Source organism: Crocodylus porosus, unplaced genomic scaffold, assembly GCF_001723895.1.
Source record: "Crocodylus porosus isolate Cpor-Errol unplaced genomic scaffold, CroPor_comp1, whole genome shotgun sequence".
In the NCBI taxonomy this organism is placed as follows: domain Eukaryota; kingdom Metazoa; phylum Chordata; order Crocodylia; family Crocodylidae; genus Crocodylus; species Crocodylus porosus.
Genome location: NW_017728931.1, coordinates 134,638,289 through 134,651,375, shown reverse-complemented (window position 1 = coordinate 134,651,375; position 13,087 = coordinate 134,638,289). Strand labels below are relative to the sequence as shown.

The following is a 13,087-nucleotide window of genomic DNA, read 5'->3' as shown; positions in this document are numbered from 1 at the left end:
AAGGAAATAAGGTAATAATTTTTGCAAAGGGAGGGGAGAAAGGAAGGAAAAGTAACAGTTTTGCATGTGGGGTAGTGTTGCACGTAGGGCTCCTTGGGTGCTGCTAACTAGATGCTCTCTGTCCTGCCTCCCCTGGCAGCTGCAGAAGTTGCTGCTAGTAGCAGTATTTTCAAGGAAAGGTCTTCTTTTTCTTTATTCTGCCTTTCAAAACAAGGTATATCTTATTTGTGGGGACATATTGTAAGTGAGAAAATATAGTACTTCATGCTTTTGTGATGCAATTGCCTAGTGAAAGAGCAGGCCATGCTCGGAGTGGCTTAGTGTTAACAAAGGGTCTGATTCTCACTTACTATATCAGTGTCTAAACACACATTTGGCACTGGTATAATCACTTTGAAACATGCCTTACTCTAAAACCCTACTGCTACAACCTATACACACACACATACACACACACACTGGTATATGTCCATCAAAACTGCTTATTCTTCTGGCCATACTGAAATGTCTGTATGAAGATGAGCATCTTCATCCTGATCCCAGCGTGGCTGCAGTCCAGGGTAGGGGCTGTACTGATACGGTAGGAGTACTGGGCTCAGTCTGCACACCAACTGGAAACCCACTTGCCACCTTTCTCTTCCTGTTGATGAAATCTGCCCCAGTAGATTAACAACTTTGTTCAGTTCTGTGGTTTGTTTTTGCCAGGCTGGGGGTGTTCATGGCTTTTGGGTTTTGTGGGTTTCTTGTATCTGATGTTGCAGGAAGGAAGAATAAAGTCTTTCACGGCTGCATCTCAAAGCAAACTGCACATAACGGCTGAGCCAGTTTCTTAGGGATCCAGTTACTGACAACGTACTAGCGTGGGCGTTATTTTTCACATTGTTCTGGTACTGTATGACCCGTCTGAATAAATTTCTCCTCTCCATATGGTTTATTTTTGCCCTAAACTACTTGAAATCAGAACTTCTCATTTGAATTTGGAATGGTTTCCAGGCTCGGAGGTCAGCGTCAGCATGCCCCTTACCATACTCTCGCTTTCCTTGCATACTACTTCATGTCATGGGGCTAGTGAGGCAGCGCTGGCTGCAGCTCACCTCTGTGTGGATACTTCAAACCTGATTGTTTTTTGCCCGCAGGTGATGTGACAATATCCTCATAGCCTGAAATATGCAAAGTCTATGGCAGGGAGAGGAAAAACCTCACCAGCCCGCGTTGTGTTTTTGCCATACCCTGTCCACACTTCCCCAAGAGAGAGAGAACTTAACAGATCTTACCTGCTTCTTCCTACAAAATCGGTAGTCAAGCAACTGGAAAAATGGAAGAGTTTGCAGTCACGATGTGTTACAGTCCCCTGGACATTCAAGTAGATCTATGGACCTCCTGAGGAGGCTTGGCAACCTTTACTTAACTTGATTATGGAGAGAGAAAACAGAAGGATGCTCTGCCTGTGTGACCAGCTATTTTTCCTGCAACAGAAATACTTAAAAAGAGCGGAAAAAAAAAAAAAAAAAAAAGGCACCTCAGCTGATGGCTTACTCCTCCCGAAGGCCCATGGATATGCATTCATTTATAGCAGCCAAGAACCTAGCCCTGTATCCACTGATGCAGTCTTGACCAGAGGTGGACAACTCTCTGGGCTGGAGGGCCACTAAGGAGTTTTGGTGAGCTGTTGTGGGCTGGGCGTAGGGAGGAACGGACCCAACCCCATCCACCCCTACCCCCACTGCGTAGGGGCACTGGACAGAGTAGGCAGGCAGGGTCTCCATGGTCTCCAAAACTAGTTGCTGCCCAGCATCCCCAGCAGATGGACCAGGATGCCCAGGCAGCAGGGCAGGGTCTGGCAGCAATGGTGGAGATGCTGGTAGTGGCAGCCAGGCGGAGTGAACCACCGCTGTGGGGACTGCTGGGAAGCCAAGTCTGGTCACCATGCTGTGCACTTGGGGGTGGCGGGACTGGTCACGTGCCAGGGCCTGGCCTGGCCTGCCCCTCCTGATCTTGACTTTCCAGATCCTGTAAATGGCATCTTGTTTATAGTAGCATGATCCAGCTTTGAAGTACCTCCTCCCTAATCTTTAATCCAACACGCTCTCTATACCCTCGTAGTAAAAATCAGAGGAACAAAGGCTTTATTTGCATTTCATGCTGAAGCTCTTATCTTCCCATAAAGTGCACAGTAGCAGCAGGTTGTAAAGGCAGTATCTTACTCTCAGAGTTATGCCTTTGACTTCAGCAAGAGCTGGATTTAATGTATATCAATAATTAGATAAAAATACAAATGTGCCTAGAGCTGGGAAAAATTAGGCTCCTAAAAAGCCAACCAAAGGCTGTTCCATAATTAATCTATGCAGATTAACATCTCAGGCAATGGGGTTTGCCTTTGTATTGTGAGTTTAGTCTATTCAACAAAGCCTTTTAAACATGGAGACCACAAACCTACTCTGCAGGCAAAATGCAGCATCTCAAAACATGCGACTCAATGTCTCATACATGCTGTCTGATTGCACTCAGGATTCATCAGAATTCCTCAAAATGTTTTATTCCCTGTGTTTTTATGGTGATTGACAAGTTATGTTGTTAAGAGCTGTAGGCTACAGAAACAAATATGCAGCCAAATCTCAAATTCTGAGAGAGAGGCAGACAGGAGGCTGCTCTACAACTAGTTTTATCCTCTCTAGTTTGGTCCTGCACTGAGCTGTCTATGGAGCCCCAGTAATTTGAAAAAAAATATGTACTAAGTAGGGCTTGCCCGTACACAACTCACTCTGAGATCAGGGACCAGAAAGCGTTTTCAAGAGTGTCACACAAATCTGCAGATAGCTGCCCGAGATGTTTTCCAGCTTCACTCGAACCGTGTAAAACAGGAAAGAGATAATCTTCAACAGCCTACGCAGTGAAAACACCTACAGTCGTTATCACTGGTAATGGTACAGGCCAGATAAGTCATGTTGCTTAGGTAGCAAGCCAAACCTCTTCCCATACAATGAGAGTTTCCCAGAACCATGAGCTGGAAGGACTGAGCCTGACATGTGAGAGATATTTTAGACCCAGCAAACCAGGCTGGTTCTCCCTCATTGCTGGAGCTACAAGCTGCCTGGTTCAAGCTTGCAGTGCAACTACAGGCATAGACAGAAGGAAGTGCAGCTCCCTGAATTAAACTCATGGCACTTCACAGAAAGTGCCACGAATGAGACCAATCCTCCCAACCCAACAGACGTTCGCTGTTGTGTCAGGAGAGTGGGGGATCCATCTCCAATCTGGAGCCGATGCAAGGGGAGAGGCTGCATCTCTGCAGCTTCTTCCCCTAGCTCCCCTCCCTTCCCAGCACCGTCTCAGGATGAGAGGGGAGAAGGCAGGTTAGGGAGGTCAGTTCTGGGGTTTCCCCAGTCTGCGCTGGAGTGGAGGTGTGGGTGGATTGGAGCCCCCCACCCAGGGCAACCCCTGAATGAGCTCCCTCACTTCCCTTCCCTTCCCTCCCCTCCTTCCCATTCTGAAAACGGCACCAGGAGCAGGACTGGGCTGTGTCAATCCAGTCCCAGTGCATGCAGACACACCGTGGAGCACGTTCATCTGAACTCTCATGTAACGAGGGTTCAGATTGTTGCGGGATTCAGCCCCTTTAAAGCACCCTGCAGCCATGCACTAGTATTAGGTCCTGGCTGGAGAGTGCTTTCAGGGCCAGATCGGGCAAAAATTGGCACTTCTGTCTGCGCCTCTGATGAAGTGCTTCACAACTGAGCTCACTGAGGTGGAAATTGCAGAATGCATTCCTTGGCTGCCTCTTTAAAGTCATAATTATTATTGGCAAGCAGCGAGCCAAGGTATCATGGAAAGTACACCACCCCAAAACAAACAGAGCAGCAAGCTGCAGAACTGCTTTTGCAGCTTTACTCATGGTCTGTACTTCAGAGACATCTGCAAAACAAAGCTGCGCGCTTCAAAATCTTTCAGTGTATTTCTTGCCATGGCAGCACCCACAGCTTGAAAAAATACCTTGCGTTCCCCTTGGCTTATACACTAGCTCCAGATAGTGGCCTGGAGATACACTTCATGCAGCAATCATACCATAAGTATAGTTTAAGAGGGCATATGAAATCACGGACCCAGTTTAGAGTGGAGTCTCAAGTCTGTGCATGTAACTTCAGTCTCCTTGGCCCAAATGTGCGTGATGCCAATTAAATTCACTCTCGGTTACCAATGTCACTAGTCTAGATGCAGAGTCTAAGGCATTGTCTGGGGTGTACCTGTACCCTTCGCATAGATGCCATTTACAGTAGTCCAATACTACTAACTCTGGTTCAGTTTACCCCCGTTTAAAACCATACACGCCGATACACCTATAAACCTTGCCTATAGTAGCAGGTCACAATAGGGCAGCTGCACTACTGGTACACACTGGGTTTTAGCAAGGCTTTGGAAAGGTACAGGTATAAGTCGATGCAGCACACGCAGAAGAATAAGATCTGATAGCGAGCGTTAAAACAGCCAGTATTGTAAGGCAGGGGTGGGGCTGACCTGTGGGTCTTCTCACTGGCCGGACAACTCGCTTCTGGATCCAGCCCATAAGGCTTCTTGCTGCAGCTCCCAGAATTTCTATGCCGACATGGACAGCACCCAGGGGACCGCTGCTGATCCTCTCTCCCGTGCCACTGGATTTCTGGTGCCCAAGTGCCATTTGGTGTGCAAATTAGTGATGGGGAAGCAAGGAGGATACAATTAACCCCTATATAGTAGCTATGCTGACACAGGGTGCTGGCAACCACTGCAAACTGGATCCAGAAGTCAGAGCTGGCCCATCCCATACTGCAAGACCTGCAGCTGCAGGGGGGGCCCCAGCTAAGGGGGCTCCCTGCATCCAGCTGCTCACCAGCCCCCACCCCCTGCCGCTGCCCGCTTCACGTCCGGCTGCTCACTGCCACCGGCTTCTTCGGCCGCTAGCCACCCCACCCCCCCGCCACCGATGTTTTCAGAGCAGGTGGCCCCCAAAAATTGTGGGCCAGCCCTGCCAGAGGTTAGTCATCTGGACCACATAAAGCCCCAAAGTCCAGCAGCTCACTGGAGTTTGACACCCTGCTCTAACCCCCACCTTCTCAGCATTTCACTTGCATCAGCTTGAACTCAGTAGGTTACTCTAATTTGGCGGCTTTTTACACTCAGTTTTGGTGAATGCAGCTCTACCAGCACAGCTTCTCCCCATGCACTCTTGCAAAGAAGCTAGACTAATACAAGCACCTTGATGCTAATAAACCACGTCCACATCAGCGTCTGTGCTGAGCAAGTTAACTGTTCTGGTGAAGGGATAATCTAAAATCAGGGTACAAGCCAACAAGGAGCCTAAAGTGAGTCCACATGACTCATCCTCCTGCATCCCTGGTGAATTCGGCCCTCTCTTGTTCAATTCTCTGAACAATCATTTCCTTCATGCTGCTTAGTCACCATTGAGCGTGATCCATTTTGGGTCTGTCTTTCCATCGAAGGACTCTTGGGCTGTGGCCTCCCAGACTGAACACACCCATTTCTTTCACACGCTTTCCCTGTTCAAAGCATTTCTCAGAACTTGGCTCTCCTCTGCCAGCTCGCGGCGACTCCTCCCAATTTAGGAAGTGCCTTCCCGAAGGAGCAGCTGGCGTGCCCCAGACTAACACTGGCTGAATTGTCAGGCATGTTCTCCTTACCTCCAGGGAACAAGAAAGAGAGGTTATTTTTGCTAAGAGGCTCAGCAGCGACTTCCTAGCTGTCAGACTTTCCATCAGGTCACGGCTACTTCTAGCAATCTGCTACCTACAAAATGAAAAGAAACACAGAGCAGCCAGTGGTAGCTGAGGATTTAATTAAAGGTTGGTGGGTTATAAAGAGGAGCCAGCTTCACTATCTTGGTCCTTCTCTGCTGTGCATGTGCCTCTCTCAAGGCACATCTGCATTTTGAAGCTCCACTATAGCGAATGGCTTGTGCTGAAATGACATGCGAACAGCTAAGATGCATCGTTCGCAGAGGCCAGGCAGTGACGGATTCAGTGGGAATTCAGTGCCAAGTCAGCAATGGTACGTTAAAAAACAACCCAGTCACCAAGGACCAGTGCCTCCCATTTCAAATCAATTCTCCCTGCAGCAGGAACAGGTGATACTTGTTCACTGCACAGGAGATGAGAGGCTAACTCCCACGCGCAGCAGTATCGGTCTCCGCACGCCTGAGAAAGTATTCACTGTCAGTACCCCTTAGTAGAGATGCATCCCATTTGAAAGTAAATGTTGAGGACATCCAGTTTCTTCTCTGGGTGCACATCAAGAAGAGCATCAATCAGCACCCCAGTAAAATAATATTTTAAAGCAACATGTTTGCGCTGGAGTTGGGAAGATTCATCTCTACCTGACACGTCTGCTTTAATTGACAAGCGCCACTTTCTGCCAATGCAGGCAGAGAGCAGGCCCAAGTCGCTGAATGCTGCAACTTGAACTTGCAGCTCAAATCCTGATGAGCGGGAAGCTTGCCAAACCACAGTTTGCTGGGTTTTCGTTCAATGCTCTCCACGCTGTGCCCTCCCCACCTTTTCACTCCCAGGCTCTTCGCCTGTGGTGGCCACACACTGCACAATACCCACAACAGTGTCTCTGTTGTTCCCAGTTTTACCCGTTCGTTCACCAAAGTATTTGCGATTACCCCCAGCACAGCACTTTGTCCTCCCCTGGCAAGATCCTAATATACAAAGGTGACCTTCAAAATGTGCCACCCAGACAGCAGTATTGAGCCAAAGGATAGAGGAATGAAATAATAATATGGAACTTAAGAGGGGAGATAAGACGGGGTCAGGTCACCGAGTGCAGCCGAACAGTGCGTTTCACCCAGTACAATAGGAGTGTGATCCAGTAAAGAGGCCCCTCGCATGGGAATCAAAAGGCCTCTTTCTTTTTGCAGCTGTGCCATTGACTAGCTCCGCAGGCTCAGACAAGACCGTCTCCTTATCTCTGGATTTCCTTATCTGTGAAAGGGGGATAAAGCATAAGATCTGCAAATAGAAAACATCAGCTAAAATGAGATGGTGAGGCTGGAGAGGGAGACACCACAGCATGAAGTTGCAACTAAGCACAGAGATTTTGTACCCCTGGGATCAAGCCAACGCCAGAAACCCAACAGAAATGGAGCGGCGTGGAAGGATGATCTGCTGGTCACAGTTGGGATCCAGGAGATTATCGCTATGGACCAAGTGTGCAAGTCCGTATAGGACTTGCTTTTCCAGGAAACACGCACTTACACCATCTGTTCAGCCTTGGCCCTTGTCGTCGCTGTCTGGCAGTATGCACCTGCTGGCCTGTCCCGTTCTGCCGCCAAGCGCCACTGCACGGCGATCTGCGACAGCAACTCCTAGATGCCAAAAGGACATTCATATCTAGCAGCCATGCGTCCAGGAGTAGTAGGAGCTGAACTAATCATCCCTTACACCTCAAGGTGAACGGTGCCCAAAGTCAGACACGTCAGGTGTCAGATCAGAGGTATCATAAAGATACTGTGTACTAATGACTCCTTTATAAAGGCTATGCACACTGTCATAGCCACATTTTTGCCCCTGCTACTGACTTCCTATGCCGCCCAGGGCAAGTCACTTAACCACACCCTGCCTTCATTTCTGCATCTGTAAAATAGAAATGCTTTATTTCCTCGGAGGTTTTGGGAAGCTGAACTGTGACTTCATCACCATGGAAGATGAGCAGAGGGAGACCCCCCTGAGCAACATGCCAGGTCTATATAAATGTTTATGGCCCTTATAACACTTTGGATACAGCTGCCACCTAGAAGGAAACACCAGCCTGAACTTCCATGCAGCAAAACTATCATCATTAGCACGACTTACATACACTGATTGAGCAATGCAGATAATCCCCCCCCCCCATTGTGCTTGTGTTTATAAAGTGGAACGACACCAAGGGGAAGGAGCGTTCAGAGAACATCCCAGCAGGAGAGAGATTATTACTTCATATTTAAACCTTTATTAGGAAACAGTTGTCAATGCATTTTATTTCCAATACGCAAGCTACCGCTGGGGAACTGGATCTACGTGGCCCTTAGGCTTTGACACACAAATAAACTTCATTACTGCTGAACATTTCCTGTCTTCCTAAGTGGGTTTAGCTTGCCTGATTAGCTTTAATTTCTCATTTATGTTAGGAGAGGTTTTCTAGTGGGACTGAGCTTGGGAAATAGCAAAATCTCTGCATTGCGCAGAATGCTTAAGACACCCTGGAATAAACGCGCTTTGCACCAGACATCAGGAAGAGGAGAAAATTCCCTGTGTGATGAGCATTGCTATATTGGCAATATGGATACATCATCCTATATGCAATTCATGTGCAAAAGTTTGGTTTTAAAAAAGTATTGCCAAGGAGGGGCAAGGCACACAGGATGGTCCTACTTGCACTTGATTTCACTTCCAAAACTGCTATGCATTTCAGTCAATCCAAGGAGCAAGGGAGACTGTGGGCCAAGCATAACGTTGTGGGCAACATCTCTCTGATGGGGAAGAAAAGCCACTGCAGGTGGATCCAGGATCTCATATACTGCCAGGACAGCCCAGCTGCATTTCCACGGGGGACTGGACTGATGCAATCTGACAACTTACCCCATGAGGTCTCCCTCTTTGGAAAAGCTTTCCCACCCTCAGCAGAATGCTACACAAAGGTGAGTTTCTGTATAAAGGAAACATATTCCACAACCAAAACTTCCTATAACACAGAAAAGGAAAGCTGAGAATTGCGAAGTTCACCCACCCGGGGTTCGTCTCTGTCACTTCCCTCAGAGACTCATAGATGTTAGGGGTCGGAAGGGACCTCACGAGATCATCAGGTCCAGCCCCCCTGCGCTTGGGCAGGAAAGACTGCTGGGGTCAGATGACCCCAGCAAGGTGTGCGATCCCCGTCATTTCAATTCAGTAACCACTGAGATGCTCCTGCAATACAAGCTGGAGATAAACTGACAGATGCATTCATCCCACAGTGATACCAAAGAGCATCCCAAGAACCGTGAAAACATGCTTCGTTACTTGATCAGTTCAAGTTCTTCCCTACTGGTTGCTTCTCAAGACGAAAGCAGAATTTCTGCCCTTTGTTCGATGGATCTTTACTGTTTGAAATGTGCGTGGTACAGAACAACATACTTAAGCAGCATTAGATGCCAGAACCGTAAAGGAGGCAGGACCTGGGCACGTGAGATGTGCAACTTTGCATCTAGAGCAGCTGCCATCTTTCATGTCAGAAGCGGTTACGTTTCAGCTGCAGTAACACGATCCTGTACTTACCTCCCAGGTGACTGGGGAAGCTTCATTAATATTTCCTGTGAAGTGATCCTTGGATAAACATTAATCAAGTACATTACTGGTGTTGTCATGATGTACCAAAGGCAATGGGATCTTTGAGACTGATTTCATGGGGACAAGATTTTACCCGATAAAAAAGGAAGGAATTTGCAGTCTGTGTAAATCAACCCTTTGCAAATACAGGAAAGGCAACAAGAGGCATTAAAGCTTCCAAGGTTTTTCTACCCACAAAACATGGAGCTCGCACTTTCATCACAGTAGGAGCCATCGAGCCCACATTTTATAAGCCACAGCAAAACATTAGCAGTGGTAAAGAAAAGGGGTTTGTGTCCCCCAAAGATTTGCAAGGCTGAGCTGAATTTTCCTGCATCATTTTATACACATTGTTGCTCAAGTGGGCGGGTCTAAATACAACTCTGCTTTAATTACAATCCCTTGCTACATACCTGTCAAACACAGTTTAAAGTAACACCACACACATTTGACTGTGCCGTGACTAAGCCATCAGCTGTCTGATCCCTGCTGACCTTTTTAAGGGAGGGTGAGGACAGCACACCTGCATCACCGTGCGTGTAAATACACCATGGCCCGGCCGTGCCGGCATACCACTGAGGCGAGTGGCGCGCCGCTCAGAGCGCCGCGGCCCGTGGGGCCGAGGAGCTGGCAGTCGCATAGCGCTACACCTCAAGCAGCCGTGGCTCAAACATGAGCCCTCGTTGTGGGCCAAGCCCGCAGCACTATTTTGTTGTTGGACGCCAGTCACAGCCAGACGCTTGTGTAATAACGTGATAACTTGTGCTGCCACATTTTTCTGGTAGCTCCTTTTTTCATGGAGCTGAAACAGGCCACTGACTCAAAGTGACTTGAAAGATGTTAAGCGACTCATCGACAAAACGACAGCACCCGAAGAGGAGGCCCCAGGTGGGCGGACAGTACACGAGTCTCTGCAGAGATCTCCCAGGGAAATCTGGGTGCCTAAGGCTGGTTGTCTATTCATATGGAGGGGTTTTTTCCTCTGGTGGAATTGAGGAGAGTGGGGTTTTACACCAGTGAAATTAGAAGGGGCTTTAGTGGAAGGTTCAATGTCTTCCAGGGGTGAATCGGAGTCCAGAAACCTGGAGTGGCAAGTCAGGCACCCAAAACATCTCCGAGTTAGGCCACTAAAATGAACCAGCAGCTGCATCTTTTCAAAGCCTCGCAAGTTTTAGGGGTAGCTGGTGTAGGAACCTCAGTCAGCCCCCATGCTTGCATGTTATGGAATTGGAACCCTAAACAAACACCCAAAAATGTTAGGCTGCGGGTTCATTTCACGCAGGAAAGTTTACTGCAGGAGGCAGTCCTACTGCATAGAAAAGGGGGCAAAGGGGCAAGAAACCCTCCTGGCTAAACAGGGAAATCCAGGAAAGCCTCGGGGCAAACAAGGGACATACGGGCAGTGGAAACAGGGGGTAGCTACCAAGGAGTACACCTCCCTGGCTCGCACTTGCAGGGAATCGGTGAGGAAGGCCAAAGCAGCATTAGAGCTCAGGCTGGCGACAAAAATTAAGGATGACAAGAAGTCCTTCAGGTATTTAGGGAACAAAAAGAAGGCGCAGGGCAGCATAGGACCCCTACACGATAGACCAGGGCAGCTGGTGACAGGAGGGACAAAGCAGAGCTCTTCAGTGAGTTTTTTGCCTCTGTATTGTTGAGCTCGGATCTAGACAAATCTCCCAAATGCATTACTGACAGAAGCAGGAGGAACATCAGCCCGCTGTCAGCACCAACCTGGTAAAGAAACACTAGGAGCAGCTGGATGTGCTTAAATCAGCGGGACCGGATGAGCTCCATCCAAGGGGCTGAACAAATTATCCAGCGTCATAGCAGAGCCACTGGCGTGACTGTTTAAGCACTCGTGGTGCTCAGATGAGGTCCCAGAAGACTGGAAAAGGGCCAATGTGGTCGCTGTTTTCAAGAAGAGGAGGAAGGAGAATCTGGATAACTATAGACAGGTTAGTCTCATCTCTATCCTTGGGAAAACACTTGAAAAAATCATCAAGGATCACATTTGTAGGAGCCCAGCGGGTAATATAATGCTGAAGGGCAACCAGAATGGGTTCATAACAGGTAAATCCTGCCTGACTAACCTTATTTCTTTCTATGACCAGGTCACTAAAAGCTTAGACACAGGAGTTGAGGTAGGCGTCATCTACTTGGACTTTAAGAAGGCCTTCGACACTGTATCCCATCCTAGTCTCCTAAACAACTTGAACGGTTGTGCCATAGATGATTACAGTCACGTGGGTGGCAAATAGGCTTAAGGGTTGTACCCAGAGAGTGGTGGGTATTGGTGGGTCGGTATTGACCCCAAAAGTTGTGGCCAGTCGAGTCCCCCAAGGCTCAGTCCTTGGGCCAGTGTTGTTTAATATCTTCATCAACGACCTGGATGAGAGCGTGGAGAGAAACTTTGTCCAAATTCGCAGATGACACCAAACTATGGGGTGAAGCAAAAACACTGATGGGAAGAAACCGAATCCAGGCAGACTGGACAGGTTAGAGAAGTGGGCAGGGAACAATAGGATGCAGCTCCACAAGGACAAGTGCAAGGTGCTGCGCTTAGGGAGAGGGAATCACCAGCACACCTATAGGCTGGGGGATGACCTTCTCAGCAGCCGAAAGCAATCTCGGAGTCATTGTCAACTCCAAGATGAATACGAGTCATCGGTGTGGCAGAGTCATTAGCAGAGTTAAATCGCACTTTGTCATGCATTAGTAGGTGCATCATGAACAGGTCCAGGGAGGTGATGCTTCCCCTGGTCAGGCCACAGCTGGAGTACTGCGTCCAGTTCTGGGCGCTGAAATTCAAGAAAGATGTGGACAAGAGAGGGTGAGGGAGGATCTTGGGGCAGTATACAAACTCACCAAGGCAGGCAGCAGGGAATAGGAGATGCTGTGCTTACCAGGGCACCCCTTGGGGTAACCGAAAACAACGGCCACAAGCTGCTAGAGAGTAGATTTAGGCTGGACATCAAGAAGGACTTCTTTATGGTCAGAGTTGCCAGAATCTGGAATGGGCTCCCAAGGGAGGTGGTGCTCCCACCTACCCTGGGGGTCTTCAAGAGGAGAACAGACAACACATGCCTGGGGTCATCTGACCCCAGCACTTTTTCCTGCCATGGGCAGGGGGTCAGACTCGATGATCTGTTGAGGTCCCTTCCAACCCTAGCATCTATGAATTTCCTCATACGAATACAGTTATGTTGTTTGCCCTTCACAAGCAAAGATGACCACATCCAGCAGGTGGGGGAAAGAAGGGAGGAAGGAAGCGGGAAAGAAAAAGGGAGAAAGAGAGGAAAAAGGAGAAAGAGAGGAAGGAGAGAGGAGGGGGGTGGAGGCTAGGTCGCATGGGTATGCAGATGACTTAAGACCAATCTGTGCCCTGAACAATCTGCTGCAGTAGCAGTCAACAATAGATCAATCTTGAATGCAGTTATAGTGCTATGTTTTATACTGATATAACTGTTTCCGTATGGAAAGGGGAATGCGGGGCACTACAGAGAGGACAGAGATGGATTTTTCTTTGTGGACACAGGGGACAGGACTAGGAGCAATAGCCTCAAGGCTCAGCAGAAGATTTTAGGTTGGAGATTAGGAGGAACTTTGACTACATGGGTGGTCAAGCACTGGAACAGGCAACCCAGAGAAACTGTGGTATTTCCATCCTTGGAAGCTTTCAAGAGCAGGTGAGACAGACGGTTGACCGGGATGGTGTTAGGGGTGATCCTGCCTTGAGCTGGGGGCTGGAC

The 13,087-nt window shown here is 48.5% G+C and overlaps 1 long non-coding RNA gene across 1 annotated transcript; it reads right to left on the bottom strand.

The window, feature by feature from the left end:
* Positions 1-727: 727 nt before the first annotated feature.
* Positions 728-1,482, bottom strand: LOC109316145. Its single transcript, XR_002102731.1, has 2 exons — positions 1,275-1,482; positions 728-1,160 (listed from the first exon to the last, which is right to left on the bottom strand). It is a non-coding gene; the product is annotated as an uncharacterized LOC109316145 (long non-coding RNA).
* Between the last annotated feature and the right edge of the window lie 11,605 nt (positions 1,483-13,087).